General features: G+C 45.1%; 1 protein-coding gene across 4 annotated transcripts in view; it reads left to right on the forward strand.

Moving 5' to 3' along the window:
• The window catches only part of SLC15A2 (solute carrier family 15 member 2), a 148,599-nt gene that overhangs the window by 24,799 nt on the left and 108,919 nt on the right, over window positions 1-14,881 (forward strand). For all 4 annotated transcript variants that reach the window (XM_080399757.1, XM_080399763.1, XM_080399758.1 and 1 more), the window contains exon 2: window positions 12,626-12,742. The gene's annotated coding sequence lies outside the window, so the exon portion shown is untranslated. The remainder of the gene's footprint in view (window positions 1-12,625; window positions 12,743-14,881) is intronic.

Consider the following 14,881-nt stretch of genomic DNA (forward strand, 5'->3'; position numbering starts at 1 on the left):
GCAAATATGCTTTCAGTCTGAAATATGGATTTTTGAGGGCTAATGTGGAAGTCAATAGATCTGGTTAAATAGATTGGATTCCCTTTTCATTTTAGCAATTGCACTGGCTTGACTGGAGTGGTTACTGATCTACAAGAAGGAATTGCCAGTTGTGCTATGGACTTCTTATGTGAAGGAAGAGGCCAAGCTTCTGTAATACTTTGTGCCTCAGTTTCTTCTCTCCCAAATTTACAGTCTTGTTTATTGCTGTGACTGGAAGGCACCAAATACAGTGAATCCCCAGTGTCTGCTCTGGCTCATGGGCAGAGCTAATGGCAGATCCTCAGAGTCCTGACCAGAAGCTATGGCATGAGCCTTATTGCTGTCCTGCTGCCACACATATCTAAAGCACATCATTTTTTCCTGCTTGGATATTATCGTAAAGTAGGGGGAAAAGACTTCACCTATTTGTCCAGGGCTACCTTGAGGTACTGTTAAAAGCAGATTGCCAAATTCTTCTGTGCTCTGGATCTGCCTTTCTTCCTGTATGTGCGTGGATTAACTGTACCTAGGAGCTCTGCAGTGCCTGATGAAATGGGGCTTCATGGGGTAACTGCACCAGTCTCATAGTCCTGGGGCTGTCAGGGCGTCTGCTTCACTGCCTGTTCGCCTGATCCTGCTCGGGTATCTCAGTGGTGTGCTAATACAGTAGCAATATTCCAATACTAATCAAAATATGTCTTTCATCGTATTCCTTTGCTAGCACTACCTAATGTTTTAAAATAGCTTCCTTAGATCTGATGCTCTCTGGCTGTTATCTTCATTTCCCGCACAGCTGTTAGGTGTATTTTCCCTATTAACTGTGTGTTTCATGTATCTGGTGATGGTGAATACCCTATATTTTCCAGAACCACTTTTGTTGCTATCTATACATTATCTATTCCTTTTCCTCCTAGAGATATAGTCCCTGTCATGGCATTGGGTCTTCCCTTCCCTGCAAAGAGGCAGAAGGAAAAAAAAATCACTTCATAAATTCCCCCATTTCATCAGCTGCTGACTCCAGTTCACCCCTATCATTTTAACTGGAGTAATCGCCTTGTTTACTTTCTGTCTGGTACAGACTTGTGTACAGTGCATTACGCTTCCTGGGAACCTCTCTGTAAGTCTGATACTCAATATCTCTTTCTGGTTCCTTAATAATCCTCCTAACTCACTTAGCCTTGTTTTTATAGGTCTTCTACTCCCCTTGCTAGGTAGTTCATATCTTTAATCCAATTCTCTTTATTGCTTGTACTCCTCTTTACTTTCTGGCCTTAACACATTGGCTTCTAATGCCTTGGGTTTTGCTCCTAGTCTAGACTCCTGTAATTAGCCCTGAGCTCACAGCAGGTCAAACGGTAATTTTACCGTTGCCCATGGACCTATGTGTGAGAGTATCCAGGCGCAGAGCCTGGGTTTTTCTGCTCCCCAAACCGTGTCTGCACTGATGCTGCAGAGGTCCCTTTTAGTACTGTTACTTTTCTTTTCTGTGTCCTGTTGTTATTTCAGGTACTAACTTCGTCTGTTATTAGGCCTGTTTGGCATTTACCACAGTGGAGCTGGGCGTGCAAGTGTCTCCCACGTGCAGATAAGAAAGATGTCACCCTGGTGGTACTAATAGGGCCATTCTCTCTCATTTTTTGCCTTCTATCTGCAGAGAATCCAATGCCTTCTCAGTGAAAGCAGAGGGGTGTATTTGACTGTGTGCTCTAAGGCATGTGGAAGTGAACACTGGTCTCTCTACATGGGCACTTTTCAAACCTTAAATGTGTAAGTTAGAAAAAAATCTGAGGATATCTTAGTGTTGCACTAAAGCTGGGAAGAACTCAGGAGATTCATGACTGATGGAAATGGATGGTAGAAGATACTAGGGTTTTCTGTAGATCAGGCTCCCTCAAAGAAGGCATGAATCCTCATGTTAGTCTGTTCAGCTTCACGGATCTTTTTTATATTTGATGACATTGATTGTATGTGCAAGACTGGTGTTAGATAGCTGTAACTAGTCCCCAGCTGGGTAAGCATGTAAAGCAAGGTAACATGTGCTCAATTTCTTTTGCTCCAGTATCAGGAACAAATCCAAGCAAGGTTTCATCCCAGTCTTCCATCTGTACCCATATCAGAACTGATTCAGTCAATCCCTGTGAACCACAGTCCTGCTTCACTAGCACGCAGGCTGGGGGTCTGCTTTGTGTGTTGTGGCCTGGCAACACTAACAGTGGGTGAATGGCAATGAGGCCCTCATCTGGGTCAGTATCACTCCCACTGCTGTCTTCAGGCTCTTCACAGCAATCTGTGCTAAAAAGAGAATAAAGACCACAGATGAACTTTTTCCTAATCCCAGAGAACTTTTACTCTGATCAATACGTTGGTTTATCTCCACATGCGATGCAGAAATGCTTCAGATGGAACTGCTAACATGAAGGAAACATCTCTACAGGCAACATGTTAACAGAGTGAAAATAAAAATCCTTTCTCCTTCACAATGCTGAGATAAAATGAAGTCTCTCCATTTCCATGACTTGTCACCTGAGTTCCCATCTTGCCTTTCTGTCTGTGGCAATAATGACGATAAGTGATCCAGCAGGATGACTTTCCACTGAAAACCCAAGAAAGGCCAGAGAGCTGAAAGACAGGTTATTCAGAGAAGGAAAGATCTTGAGGAACAATTACATCTTTTTTTTTTAATGACAAAAAAGCTATGCCAGTATGACTCCATCTTCCTGGTGTGCAGAAGCTAGAGACATGCTTTTAAGGCCTCACAAGCATTGGCACATGCATAGCATGTCTTGTGCTTCGTATTGCTCTGCTTTATTGCTGGAATTTTGAAACACCAAACCTTGCGTTAAAGTGGAGGGCACTGAGACCAAGTAAGACATAAAGGCATTGTTGTGGGGTAGTTATGATTCTGGCATAACAACAAGAGGCAGTGAGGACTTTTGCTTTGGAGAGGAGAATCGTGCTGATAGCTCCCGGATTCTTTTGTTTTCAGAACCGAAGTGTGCCAAGCAAATCTGCTTGCCCTCTTTCCTGGGTACCATTACAAAAAAATAATAGATGTAGGTAAGAACATAGTGTGTAAAATAAAGTATTAGGAACACTGTTTCATGTTACAAGCAAAACTAATTTCAGTTGGCTGGGAGGTAAACACTGCTCCAAGGCTTCAGGGACACATTTTGTATGGCTACAATATGAACTTGATACTCCTGTCTCAGAGGGGTCTGTGCCTGTGATTTTCTGTGCTTGATTATTAATGTGTATATTTACTTTGTGTTGCTGGAAGAGACAAAAACAGAGGTGGAGAGTGTTCCGAGTAGTTCCTCAAGCCTTTGTTTCAGCAGGACTGTGGCACACAGCCTTCTGAATCTTCTGAGGCAGGGGTCCTGTCTGCTGCCTGCAGGCCATCTAAATGTAGGCTGAGAAGACTTCATCTCCTGCTATGGGAAAGGTTGGAGATGGGCAGACTAATTACTTGCCAGAGGAGTTGGTCTCCCTCCAGTGACTAGAGAGACCATCTCAATGAGTAGGTTAGACTACAGATGTCACTGCTGGATAGCTGAAGGTAGGTGAGAGGTGTCCCATATCTGTGGTCACACTTGCAGAGATATTTATTGGGAATTACCTGACTACTTCTATACTTAAAGGCTTTGGGTGTTCTTGTATTCTGTAGGCAACACCTAAAGGGCAGCTGGGGATAGATGTGAATGCTATGCATTGCAAGTAGCTGAAAGTACATGCTCCCAAGTACTGGAGAAAAAAAATACTTTCCAATTTGTGCATTTGGGGAATAAAATTGTAAAATAAAATCCCATCATTCTGATTTCCCTGTTGGTTTTCATCTTCTGATATCAAGTATGTTCTGATATCTGTCATGAGAACTGCTGGCTGTGGAGTTAATGTTGCACAGTGCCTTGGAACAGAGCACATCAGTGTTCCTGTGTCACCTTGGTTTTGAGGGTTTATAGGAATATTAGCTGGACCTGTGATGAGGTCTGTGAGGGAAAGCAGGACAGGCATCACAAGGAGATGATTCTTTTTGAAAGGATGATTTTCTTTATGTCATTTCCTTTTTCAAAATCAACCATATTGTCTTCTAGTCCCAATTCCTTAGCGGTTTCATAACACTTAATTAAAAGGTCATATTCATCTGTGCCTGGTGCCCTAGATAGTTTCTGCTTCCACTTTCAAGAGAAACTAAAATTCCCTAGTAAGGGTAAGTAAGGATAAGTACCAGACCAAACTGGGTAGATACAGTTTCTGTGGAACACAGGGAGAAGGCAGGCATATATACAAATCACATTTCTTGACAAGACTGCTCAGGCAAGACATTAGTCACGGGCTGGAAGTCAAATGGCTTCCTGAGTAACACCAGGAAATCGCAGCTATCATGAAATGACACATCACAATATGATACTTTGGGGCAAATTGCTTAATGCATATGCATTTCAGCTTAAATCGCTGTGAAATAAGAACAATACAGTGTTCATCCCGGAAAGTAAATATGGAGGGAAGGTAAGTTCACTAGATATTCATGTCATGGAAAAATACATCAGAGTGTACTGTGCACTGAAGCTTGAGCACTGTTGCCTGTTTTTGACAAACGTGCAATTTCATATTGGAATATCTAGAAGCATCTACTTAATCATCCTGGATTGGAGAGTTTTACCGGTGTCCTGAGTGGGAGGTATCATGCTATTTGTGAGAAGTGCTCCTACCCTCTGATACATGTCAATGAAATTTCTGTACCTGAGCACTGTGAATGTCATATGCACATTTTTCCATGCATGCCCTCATGAGCATACATGGTGGAAAACTTAATAGGCTCTGTTCTCTTACCCCTTGAGCAGAAGGTTATTAAAATGTGAACTCCATAGTTAAAGTTGTAAAGCCAATTTCATAACTCATGTAGTAATGTTCCCTCTATTTAATAAGGCAATTCGTTGATCTGCAGCAGCAAATTATACTTTTTGAGCATTTAAGTAATACTTCCACTTGGCTTCCAGTTTACGAGGCAATTTAATATTTCCCTGGGCTCACTAGTGCTGACTGTACAGAACTTCTGGTGTTGGGCATTTATTCAGCATAGAAGCTTGAACAAAGTTATTGCTGTTTTATGCACAATATGGGAACATTTCCTTTTAGAAATCTCCCCTTTGCCCAGCTACCACCAGAGCCATTGGAGTACACACAATTCTGCCAAAAAAAGCCAAAAGGAATGGATTAGTCCAAGTGAGCTGCATAGGCAGCCACCATCAGGATGTGATGCCAGATTTCTAAAGTTGGCCTGACCTGGTCACCATCTCTTCAAAAGCACCAAAGGACCACATGTGACCTTGGATAATGAGGAGAATTCAATCACAGGAATCGGGTGCTTTGAGGAAAACTATTTCAGATCGAGCTCTTGAACAAGAACTGGTGATATTTGTGTTGAGCCCTAAATTATTTGAAGAAGATATTTTTATGACCCTACAGTTGTTTTGGTTTTCTATTTAGGTTGACTCATGTAATGAAAGATACTGCTCCTGTCTACAAATATTCTCTCATCTCTAGCCTTAGACCATGGCCACCAAGATGGTCACAGCTGGAGTCTTCAAAGTGCTGACAGCAGAAGTCCCCTGGCCCCATCCATTTGCAGTTATGGTTGTACTGGAAATCTGCCGGGACACTAGAGTTGATTCCTGGAGGCAGAAATATCCTGCTTGTAATACTTCTTTTTCCAAAAGGATCCTTCTTCGACTAAAAGCCCACCCTAGCCTGGAAACATAAACATGTTTATTTCAGGATATTTCAGAACATTTTTGAAAAATTTCCTTTAGGTGGCAGCAGGAGTACAAGAATATTTACCCTCTTCTATATTCTGGGCTGCTGTGGTGATGCGGCTCCCTGCTGTACATAAACCTAGTTTTACAACTCTTTCGCAGCCTAACACACATGTGTCTTTATTTTCATTATTAGAGCAACTTGCTGATGAGCTGAAGTCATGAGTCAAGACTCACCTGTCTGGGCAGTCCTTTGGGTCTCTGTAACTGATATGACAATCTGGACGTTTAACAGTATGGAAATGATGCCATCCCTGCCTAGGGAATCTCAATCTGGACTCAGTATTGAAGATGGGGAACAAGGACGCTCAAGATTACTGTCTTGTTTGTTTGCCGGTTTTATGAGTCGAGAGAAAACTATCAATAGTCTAAATACAATTGCAGTGTTGCTGCTAAACTTTGCAGAATTCCCTATCTCTGGGATGGCCCTACTGCTTGCTTATCTGCTGGGAGGTGGAAAGGTATTTCTCTATTCCTCCTCTAATTTTCAGACTCTTTCTTCCTTCAAGTCTTGTTTACTTTGGAAGGAAATTCCCATCTAATGTGTTCATCACATTCCCTGGGAAATGCTTTGAAGTTTACGGTCTGCTCTTGAGACAAGGAAGTCTGCAAAGCCCTTTCCCTTTGGACACCAGTATGTCTAGGGATCTCTCAAGAAAAGGAATAGGGATATGGAAGTGTTGGCTGTCTGAATTCCATAGGATGCCATTCAGGCACTTCCCTGCAGCTGGAAATGAGCCAGTAGCATTCAGTACTGCTGAGGGGGACCTGCTTCAGGCCAGGATGGCCTTGGGTTCATGGGAAGCAAGGCAGAGGCTAACTATGGCTGTCATCTCTCTCTCACCATTAAGTGACTGATGTGGGATCTAACTGGGTGTCCATGGTTGGGGGCCTCAAGTAGTTGCTCATATGCTGCTGTATAAAAGCCTGCTCTGCTTCAGACCTGTCCTGGTTCTGACTGGGATAGAATTAATTTTCTTCTTGGTGGCTGGTACAGTGCATTGTTTTGGATTTAGTATGAGCATGATGTTGATAACACACTGATGTTTTAGCTTTTAAGTAGTGCTTACTCTAAGCCAAGGACTTTTCCATTTCCTGTGCTCTGCCAGTGAGGAGGTGCACAAGAAGCTGGGAGGGAGCAGAGCCAGGACAGTTGACCCAAACTAGCCAAAGGGATATTTCATACCATAGAATGTCATACTCGGTATATAAACCGGGGGAAGTTGTGGTGGCTGTTGGTTGCTGCTTGGGGGCTGGCTGGGCATCAGTCATGGGGTGCTGAGCAATTGCATTGTGCATCATTTGTTTTTTTCCCCTTGGATTTTATTCCTGTCTCTCCCCCTCTTTTTCATTATAATTATTGTTACTATTTTTTCTTTTTTTCTTTATTTCAGTTATTACATTGTCCTTATCTCAACCCACAGGTTTTACCTTTTTTCTGAGTCTCCTCTCCATCCCACCAGGGTTAGGGGATGGGGAGTGGGGGGGAGTGAATGAGTGAGTTAGTTGCTGGTAGGGGTTAAACCATGACAAATCTCTTATTTCTGGACTTGCTGACCTCAGACTCCTTATTTCTTAGTGCTGCTCCAGAGCAGAAAACATGTTTTTCCTATATGTTGGGCTCCTGCCTTCTCAAGAGGGCTCTTTTGAAGAGTAAGCAGGTACACACAAGCAGTGACTTGTGGAAACTGCTGGCTGGGTGGGATAGATCCCAGTGTCTTGGCATTCTGTGTCAGGCTCAAACCTCCTTCCATTCATCTGCCAATGAATGACTACTGTTGCTTCACACCCTTCTGGAGCCTGGCCGTTTATCCAGCTTTTATAGTGAGTAAATAATATGCTCAGTTATATGTCTGGAAATAAGGTTCTGTACAAATTCCTCAGGCAATCAATATACAGAGTCGTTTTACGTTAGAAATAGCTTGTTCCAAATGGCCATATATATCTTTATTATACTGTAAATTCTCACACTGTCACTGGAAGCCACATATGCCTTATTACCCAGCTTTGGTTGCAGAGCAAAATCCTTCCCTCCTTCCCTTTCCAAGCCTCTTCTCTACCCTCCCATCCCCTTGTCTTAAGGCTTAGGAATTAACTGACCTCTCCAGTGCACCACAAAAACTCCTTCCCTTCCTGATAGAAAAGTGTCCTCTTGAAATTTTTTTCTCCCCTTGAAGACAAGTGATACAAAAGTGCCTTCCTGGAATTCTTTTCTCCCCTTGAAGACCTCACTGCAGCCTTCTTCCAAAAAAACAAATCAGGCTTCAAACGTCCATGCCCTATAACCTTACTATTTTAGCTGTGTTTTCTCTGTTGAAATTATTTCTATGGCAAAAGCCTTGAGACCTCCCAGACAGCACTGAGCCTCATTCTGTCAGGTGGTGTACCCGGTGCACAAGATAGCTTTAGCCATTTTGCACCAGCAGTTTTACAAGAGGTCATCTGCATCCTCTGGTTAAGGTCTCTTCATGTCTGGGGACTAGTCTGAAAGGTTTGCGAAAGATATGTGGGACCTGGGCAGTCAGATAAAGTAAGGACAGTTCTGGTCACATCATGAGGCAGTCCCTTAGGGATGCACCTGCTCCAAGTGGAGCCTTAACTATGAACCACAGGGGTATACCTGCTGTGGCATAGGCTTATCCACAGCCAGTCACTTTGAGGTGTACCTGTTCCAGCGTGGTCTTATCCATGGGCCACAATGCCTTCAGAGACAGACCTGCTCCACTGTGGCCCTACTCACAGCCACAGTCCCTTCAGAAGTAAACCTACTCCAGCATGGCCTTACCCATGGCTGCAGTCCCTGGAGGGGTGTACTTACTCTGTCATGGGCTTATCCAAGGCCACACACTTTGAGGTACTCCATAATGACCTCATGCACAGCCACTGATGCTTCAAGGTGTATCTGCTGCAGCATGGACTTATCCACAGCCACAGCCGCTTCAAGGTGTGCTTTCTCCAGCGTGGGCTTATCCTTGGGCCACAATCCCTTCAGAGGTACACCTGCTGCAGCACAGAGATAACCATGGCCATAGACGCTTTGAGATGTACCTGCTGTGGTGCGGACTTATTCATGGCCACAGATGCTTCGGGGTGTCCTGCTCCCACATGGACTGATCCACAGGTCACTGTCCTTTGACTCGAGTGCACACTGGAGTTCCAGCCTGCCCAGTACAGCAGCAATGCCCTGGTGGTCATCTGCCAGCCCAGACCTTGCCATTGCTGTTATCAAAATGTTCCCAGGCACAGCAGCATAAGATGATAAGCAGTGCAGCGGTACACCAAGCAGTGAAAGCAAAAAGCAGCCACTAACAAGCATTAGACTCTAATATACAGTGAGGCAAGCAAGCCTGTGGCAAGCACAGAAGCCTGTCAATTAATATCAATGACAGCTATAGATATTCCATATCTAGCATATTCCAATCAAATCTGTCATTATCTCAAACTCTTTGAGTCCCACACTGGGTGCCAAAAAGAACTGTTGTTGTTTAACCCCAGCTGGCAGCTAAGCACTACACAGCCGCTCTCTCACTTCCCCCCTGGTGGCATGGGGAAGAGAGCTGGAAGGGTAAAAGTGAGAAAACTCATCAGTTGAGATGAAGACTCTTTCATAGGTAAAGCGAAAGCCATGCACACAAGCAAAGCAAAACAAGGAATTAGTTCACCACTTCCCATGGGCAGGCAGGTGTCCGGCTGTCTCCAGGAAAGCAGGGATCCATCATATGGAACGGTTATTTGGGAAGACAAATGGCATCACTCTGAATGTCCCCCACTTCCTTCTTCTTCCCTCAGCTTTATAGACTGAGCATGATGTCACATAGTATGGACTATCCCTTTGGTCCATTGGGGTCAGCTGTCCCAGCTGTGTCCCTTCACAGCTTGTTGTGCACCCCAGCCTCCTCGCTGGTGGGGTGGGGGTGAGGGTCAGAAAAGGTCTTGACCCTGTGTAAGCACTGCTCAGCAACAGCAAAACCATCTCTGTGTTATCAGCAGTGTTTTCAGCACAAATCCAAAACCCAGATCCATACTAGCTACTGTGAATAAAATTAACTCTACCCCAGCCAAAACCAGCACAAAACTGCATTGGCACTGCAGGCAGGCATGGGAGAGATGGGTGGTTACTGCCCCACAACAGCTGGGTGCTGCTTTACAGTCTTGTGCTTTAGCTAGAAAATTGCTGGCAGTGGTATAGGAAGGAGGGCTTTAGTATCTGTGAGTCTTCTCTGTGGGATAAATGTAAAAAAAAAATCAGGTGAGAGGCAGAGTGCAGCGATATTTGCAGATGGAGAATGAGAGCCCTTGAACACAAGCACAGCTGACCCCCTAGAAGCATTCCCATTCTGCTTCCTGAGATGTGGAAATGAAAGCTGTTTCCAGGGTTAAAGTTATGGGCGTTGGAGACAGCAAAATAAACAGTAATGGCTTGAAGAGTCGACAGGAAGATGAAGCATGGCTGTGCCCTGGAAACAGTCACTGCTTGCTCAGCAGGTCTTGCTGCTGTACGCCAGCTCAGAGTGGGTCCCACCTTCAGACTTTTAATTACTTTAGGGGAGGTATCTCTTTTTCACTGTTCTTAGCACTGTTGTGCCTGGAGAGAGTGAGCAGGTCTTGTCCTGCTCTGGCACAGCTGTAACAAAGCTCTGGCTAAGCAAGGGCCAGAGACTTCATGGAAGAGAGGGGCGATGCTCACAGGGGTTAGGAGTATGGGTTGTAGCTTACTGTAGGTCTCAGCTAAGCTCAGAAGAAAGAAATTTCTTCACAAATCCATCATGTTTGAGCAAGTTCTGGGGAGGCAACTTAAAAACCTCACTGGGAAACTGTAGAGGAATGAAGCTGGGTTAAGTAGCATTGATAATATACAACTGTGGGTTAGCTGATGTAGATAAGGTACAGGTGTGGCTGGTTAAATTAAGTGGCTGAGAGCCAATGAAGAGAGAGTAGCCGAGGAAGAAGCAAGAGAAAAGAGAGCACAGGCCCTGGATGAGGTGAGGAGAAGGCAGCAGAGGAACTGGTATGAGATGGTAAGAGACCTTGTTGCAGCTTGATAGCTTAGAGAGTGCTGCAGCAGTTGGTGCCCCATGTGAGGCTGAGTTGGACTCAGACTACAACAACTGAACTAATAGACTGCAACAAGGCTTTACCGTTGGTCCAGTTCTACTGTCCATGCTGTACCTCCTTCCTCCAGAGGTCAGACTGCACTGCTCCTCCTCTGTCTGATTTCCCCCCCTCCACAATCCTCAGGGCTATTTAACCACTTAGTGGCAACAAGCTACACCTGCACATTGTCTGTGTTAATCAACCCACTGCCTCTGAGGCAAGACCACAGCTGTATGTTATCAATGATAATCAACCTACTGCCTGCATTCCTCTACAGGAAACCATTTTTGTTTTTCACGATGTGTGGATAATCAGGTGCATCCATGTTGCGTGGCTGGGCCTGGGTGGAGGGGCTGCAACATGGCCTACAGGTCTGGGGCTGAAAACTTTCTCTCCACCCAGTAAGAGCTCCCCTTGGAATTGGAATAAGAGTATTTCTCTATGCCAGGGGCTGGTGTTTTGCTTAGCACAGAGGTGCCCATCTTCAGCTATGGAGATATTAGTTGTGGCTGAGCAATGACGTTGGACAAGCAGCTCTCAAGGGAGACTTGCTGCCAGCTGTACGGTCTGACAGAGAGGGGATAAGTGAAGTTACTCAGTGTGGTTACATGACATGTTTGGGAAGGCTGTTAGTAAAACACAGCCAGGAGGACTGGATCCAGCCCCCTGGGACAAAACCCGTGTCTCTGTGAGCATCACCTCCCTGCGCTAGACAAGGCAGGAAACCCCATCACAGCTCCCTGAAGGCCAGCACTGCTTGTGTGGGGAAGTAGAGCTCTGTTGGAAAAGCCAATGTAATCCTGCAAAGTGAAGTCACAGCTGGAGGCAATGGACGCATCCTTTGCTGGTGTAAATCACTGTGACCTGATCGATTTCAGGACCAGCCTGAACCAGAAAGTATTGAAGATGTCGCAAAAAGTTCTTTTGAAGGAGTCTTTAGAGAAATGTTTGTCCCTTGGTCTCATGTTAACTTGCCTGTGTTAATACATCTGCAGCATGCTATCAGTGTGCAGCTTGCTCACAAGAAGAAGAAAGAATGAGAGACTGGTGTTCATCTTATTGACTGCTTATTCACTTCTTTAAAAGTAATTAGGAGTTTAATCAGAGTTTCTATGGATTTTTGGGGGAATCTGTAATTAAAATCTGCACAGTCTTCTTGCATTATATACTTAACTTTCTCCCAGAGCTGCTCAAATATCTTTAATATTCTCACTTCCTCTAATGGAAACTGTCAAGTACCCCAACATAAAAACAAACAACTAGCAAACTCGCTGCAACAGGCTGCAAAAACACAGACCCCAGCAGCTTTTTGTTGTTTGGAAAGGTCTGATCTTCGATAACGGCCCAGGCTGTAGGTTAACAGGCCTGATTGACTCCAAGCTGCTTTTTCTCTAATGAATAGAGATGTTTCTTTTCATCAGCATAAAGAGTGCAGCGTATGGAGCGGGGGAAGGGAAGGAGAAGGGAAAAAAGCCATCTCACTGCATAGGGATGGAGCTAGTCTCTTGATAAGCTTTCAATTAAGAACAGATTAAAATTAGGTTTATCTTCTCCTGGAAATGGCAATGACGTTAATATAATAATACAATGTAATAACTTAATAGCTCAGTTGGAAGTGACTTATCCACATTGGAAAGATCACAATTTTGCTACCTAGTTCTGGGGAGGTTAAATGTGCCTGTCCTTTGTTCCTGCAGGTGTGCAGGCACCTGTGGTGGGAGGCAAAGCTGGACAGTAATTCTTGGCCTGGCTACTTCTCCTCCCTGGCTGGTCATCAAGGTGGTTGGATCACCTACCTTCAGGGCTGCTGAGAGGTAAGAATTGGGTGAGTGTGGCTGGGGAGATGATTAAGGGCTCTGATACGCCTTGAAGTGCAAATCTCCTTATAATTAGTGTATTCCTGGACGAAGATCTTCACCTGCTGGTGGGTGTTGCATTTGGAGGGTAGCCAGGGTTAGTCCAGCTTTCTCTCTCAGTGGCAGACCTGCAGTGCTTGCTTCTTCATCAGCCCCTGCCTTGTGGAAGGGACACATCCTGTATGCTTGGCCCATGCAGCCAGGAAGAGACCAGTGGCATCTGGTGGTCCCAAGGGATGGTGAGACCCTGGTCTGAGCCACAACCAGGAAGCACGTTTGCCTTCCTGTGAGACACCGTGTTTGGAGCAGCTGGTGCCCATGTAGAGCCAAGCATCACCACCACTCCCTAACATGCAGCCCAACACACGGGCATAGCCCTGGTCTGTGACTTTGTTCCTGTTGTCTCAGGTGTTGGCTGGGAAAACCAGTGAAATCTGGTCTTCTGGTCTCCTTTGTCTTTCCTTCTGCTCTAATGTTGGTTGAATTGCTCTTTGTGCATCACTTGGGGTTCTTTGATGCTGGCCTTCATATTTTAAGGCCACAAGGTTTGGCCCATGTGTCTGAGTATGCATTCACTCACTGCATTCAGATGTCTCTTGTAAATGAAGAAGGTCTCTTTTCTTGATCTTGATGAGCTGAGCAATGTGTTCCTGAGCATATAGGCCAGTCTGGCAATCTGGCAGCTATGAGAGAGGATTTTATTCCTTGTGAACTGTCTGCAAACTACCTGTCCCCTGGGCCCAAGGCTTCCAGCAACGTCAGGAAAGTCAGTGCCCAGCCAGCTGGTTTGGAGGTGTACATGGAAGCTATGCTGACTTAGGCCACTGTTTCAGATCTGCTCCACACCAATTCCTCCTTGGCTCCTTTCTGTGTGCCATTGGCTTTTCCCAGTTTCTGAACACAGCCTGGTCCTGGAAGTATTCTGTTGGCATTTCTCTTGCATGGTGCACAGAGGCATAACTGGAGCCTGAGGTTCCATTTTTCTAGGTAGTCTATTAGCACTCTGTTCCTACCCCCAAGCAGTTTGGTGTGTCTGACAAGAGATTTGAGGTGCAGAGGCATATGATGGGTCCGTGTGTAAAAACAACTGTTGAGTCTCAGCAGAGTCCTCCAACACCTGGAGCTTACTGCTTACCCAGTCCCATTGCTCCACCAAGGAAAGGGCAAACTCCCAGAGCTTTAAGGTGTAGCAGCCAGTGTCTGGCCTTGCTAGGAAAAGTTCCAGGAGTCAAACACCTGTGGCTGGTTGTTCCCTACTCCTCAGTCCAGCCCATCACATGCATTAAGAGCTATGAAATCTGCTGGCCTTAGTGGGACTTCATCTCCTCCATTCAGGTAAAGGAAATAGATTTCCTCTGCCTCAGGCGAGTGTTAGTGAAAGCTGCCCTGTGCAGTGTTTGGTGCCCTGAGCTCAGGTGTTGACCCCTGCCATTAACCCGGACTGTCACCCAGGAAGAGCCTGATTGAACTGGTGTCATGGGAGAGTGGCAGCCTCTCATTTAGCTCATGTCTGGATGAGGCTGGATGATCTCAGACATGCCCTTTGGTTGCAGGGACAAAGCTGGTAAATCTGTTATTGCAATCCAGACAAGGTAGCATTTTCCTGCTCTTCCTGGACAGAGACTACATCAATTTATTTATGTCTGTGAAAAACACAGTCAGAAATACTTCTTAATTTTTTTTAATGAACCTCCACTTGAGATCATAGCAGCCTGCTTTCCTTCTAGTGTCTGGTGCTTTGAATGCAGGGTGCGTGTCTGTTTACAGCTGCTGGAACTGTAATCCCACTGAAGATTTGGGCCTGCTGCTGTAATGAGCTCCAAGTTCTCTGCTTATAAAGCTCTGTGACTTTGTATTAGATCCATGTGAGGGCCAGAAATCACGCTCCCAAGGGCCTGATTGTCAGAGCAAACCTTTGTCAGAACTTCTTCCAAAAGGGCTCACTGTCTGGAATTATCCTTGGTGCTTACTAGCTGTCTGATATCATTGCATTGCCGGTCATTCTGCCTTGAGAGTTTTACTGTTAACTCTAATCTATTACACCTCCTGCTGATCAGTGCTGTGTTGTCAGACACGAGACAATGCCAACTGCCCCCT

The sequence above is a fragment of the Falco punctatus genome, assembly GCF_963210335.1.
Source record: "Falco punctatus genome assembly, chromosome: 8".
NCBI classification, from domain to species: domain Eukaryota; kingdom Metazoa; phylum Chordata; class Aves; order Falconiformes; family Falconidae; genus Falco; species Falco punctatus.